Raw genomic sequence first — 3191 nt, forward strand, 5'->3', positions numbered from 1 at the left:
GAGAGAGAGAGAGAGAGAGAGACAGAGAGAGAGAGAGACAGAGAGAGAGAGACAGAGAGAGAGAGAGAGAGAGACAGAGAGACAGAGCACAGAGACACAGAGACACAGAGAGGCAGAGACAGAGAGACAGAAACAGAGATTCCCTTTGGTACGGGAGCAATTAGTTTGGTTTCTACGTAACAGAATGTAGGAGATGGAAGTCTCCACTCCCCTGCCTCCTGCCTAAGTACCCAATAATTGCTCTAAATAATTTCTCCTTTGTTTTGAAATGTACATAAAGGTGTGCTCCCATGTAGGTAGTTGAATAAAACTCCAGTGTGGAGTGGGTACCAGGGCTAGGTTATATGTTTAAATACATATTCATCACAAAATTCCAGCTCTTTGTGTATGTATAGAACAAATCCACGAGGACTAGATTAAGGTTTGAACACTTAAGAGTTACAGTAATCACCTGGAGAATGTGTTGCATAGCTTCCAGTTCAGTGGTGCAAGGTGAAGCCCATGGTTCTGCACTTCCAAAAGGCTTTTGGAGAGTGCTGCTGTAAGTGGCCCTGGAATTTTACTTGTAGTAGTAATGGCTGAAATGAACTCTGCATGTTTTCCAACCTCTGGTGCTCATTAAAGACGCTTCAGTTATGTTCACACTATCGCCTTGCTTAAATAAAGGTGCATGCAAATGGGACAAAACATGAGGAAGTGAATCGCTTCTTGAGAAAAAAGGCATACTTTTACTATGTCTGTATTCAGAACCACAGCATGGTGCCATGTGGATAAAAGATACTACACAAGGATTGGATAAATGAATGGCACAGCTTTGAAGGAGGGAGGATATGTTTACAGTCTGGGACAACAGAAACCTCCTGAATATCCGAGGAAATACCCTTCCACAAGAGAGGGTAGGATGTTGCTTCCTTTGTGGGACCCATGCCCATTGGGTTAGTATATTTCTGCTAAACTTTCACTTATACTTGAATGTATATTCTTGCTGCAGGGATTTCCTATGATTAAGATTTAGCATCTCAATCTTGGAAATGAGCTTCATTGAGGAAGAAAGCAAGGCTGTTCAATTCCAATTAGCTGAAGAGTTCTTAGAGAAACAATAACCTTAAACTTTTTGTCTATTTAAAGAAAAACAAAAGTCCCCACCCATACTTTTTCATTTAACAGAATTATCCTAGCAGGGCTTTCCTATTCTTTTGATTCCATGGAATCAAGTAACTTAAAATAGATGATGTTTTTACATTTATCATTTGAACAAACATGGGAAATACAGAAATAATCGCCATGGAATTCTGGGTATAATTTTTCCATCCCTGCAGGTGGCAAAGCAGTTCTTAGGGAACAGTAGGCTCCATAAGTGCACATACTGGGGATGTCTTGGCATCCAGCCTTCTAAGACACAATGTCATTTGAGGCCAATCTCACTTGGAGAGCACACTAGTGATTATAAAAATGCTGCTAAGGGGCCCAGAGATGCTTAGGAACTCAATGAAGCTCTCTCCTGAGGGCACCGAGTGATTTCAAGATACCACCAGGACTTCATTTTCTACTTGTACCATTTCCTCCTGTTTCCAGTTGTGTATTGGGAGAGCTACAGAGCTGGAGTTTAAGAGCTAAGCCTTAATGAAGAACGCTGAATTAGAAAAATTGGAGGTGCTGGTTTAAGTATAAATCTAGTTAGCTCTGTGACCTTGAGCAATGTAAGTAACATGGTAACCTCACTTTCCTTGTCTGCAACTAAAAAGATTACATAAAGTTTGTAAGGACATTTCCAGGGTTAGTCTTGTAAAAAGGAACAATGGTAATAATAGATGGTTTTCATGAATAGTGACAGAAGTCTCCAATATGCAAGCATATAATTCAAGACATATACAGCAGGGTTCGTCTGCATATGGACATCAACTAAACAGGAACAAGAAAACTAGGAGGATTCGTCATGGGGAGAACCTAAAACTAGAAATCAGAAGAACTACTTATTCATTTATTCATCATTCATTCTTACTTCATTCATTTATTCAAAAATATACTGGTTGTCAACCATTTGCCAAGTTACTATACTTGGAACCGAAACTTGACAATGAAAGAAAGAGACTGTCCTACCCTTCTGGAATTTAGATTCTCCTGGGAGAAACAGGCAACAGAAAAGTAAACAAAGGTAGAAACAAGATAATTGAAAATTGTTATAAATGTCACACAGGAAATAAATGAGCCACAGAATCCCCCAGGAGCAAAGGGACTCAATGTGTTCCAGGAAGAGAAAAGAACTGAATTTCTTTAGAATACACTGAACAAGAGAAAAATAGAGAAGTTGTAGATCTGGCTAATACTTGGGTCACAAAAAGCATTCAAGGTCTTAGTAAGAAGGATCTGAGATGTTAAAACTGCAGAGGAATCACCAAGGAGTCTTAGGAGGGAAGGAACATTTTACAATTTAAAAATCAATCCTTCTGGCTTTTGTATGAAAAAAAAAAAAAAGGATAAAGAATGAAGCAAAGAGAATCAAGGAGAACCCGTAGATTTTCTTTACTTATTATTTTACAATAGAGCCCATTAATTATTATTCTTTTCTTTCATTCACTGATTTTTCCCAAATTTGATCTAAGGTAGGGAGTGGGTAAGGTGGGGTTCAAGAAGAGTGCTGTGACTTTGCATATGGACTCTGTGGAACCTGTTTATTTCTTTTCCTTCTCCAAAACAAAACATCTATGTGGTGCATTCCTTGATGCAAACTTACAGCTAGCCATTTCGCCAAGAGCCCAAAGTCCAATGAATGGCAATGATACCCAGGAACACATGGTGGGGCTCCCAGTGTGGCCATTCCAGAGACTGTTCATATGTGATATTTACACAAAATATTTACTTGTAGTTAAGAAGTCTTCCTCTATGTCCAGTTTACAAAGGAATTTATCCATGTTTCATAATATTCGTTTTTTTATTTGCAGTACTAGAGATCAAACTTGGGACCTTGTGCTTGCCAGGAAGGCTCTCGTGCCATTGAGCTATATCTCCAGCCCTGTTTTTCACTTTAGGTCACTAAATCAATTGAAAGTTATGCTGAGGAATAGTGAACATTCTTTATTTGTTCATCCTTTTCACCCCATGACGTGATACCACCTGCCAAATTTTAAAGATCTATTTCTTTCATTTTTCTCTACCTTTCTATTGCTTGCTACCCATTATTCTTCTGTGTT

This window comes from Octodon degus, unplaced genomic scaffold, assembly GCF_000260255.1.
Source record: "Octodon degus isolate 3935 unplaced genomic scaffold, OctDeg1.0 scaffold00116, whole genome shotgun sequence".
Taxonomy (NCBI): Eukaryota; Metazoa; Chordata; class Mammalia; order Rodentia; family Octodontidae; genus Octodon; species Octodon degus.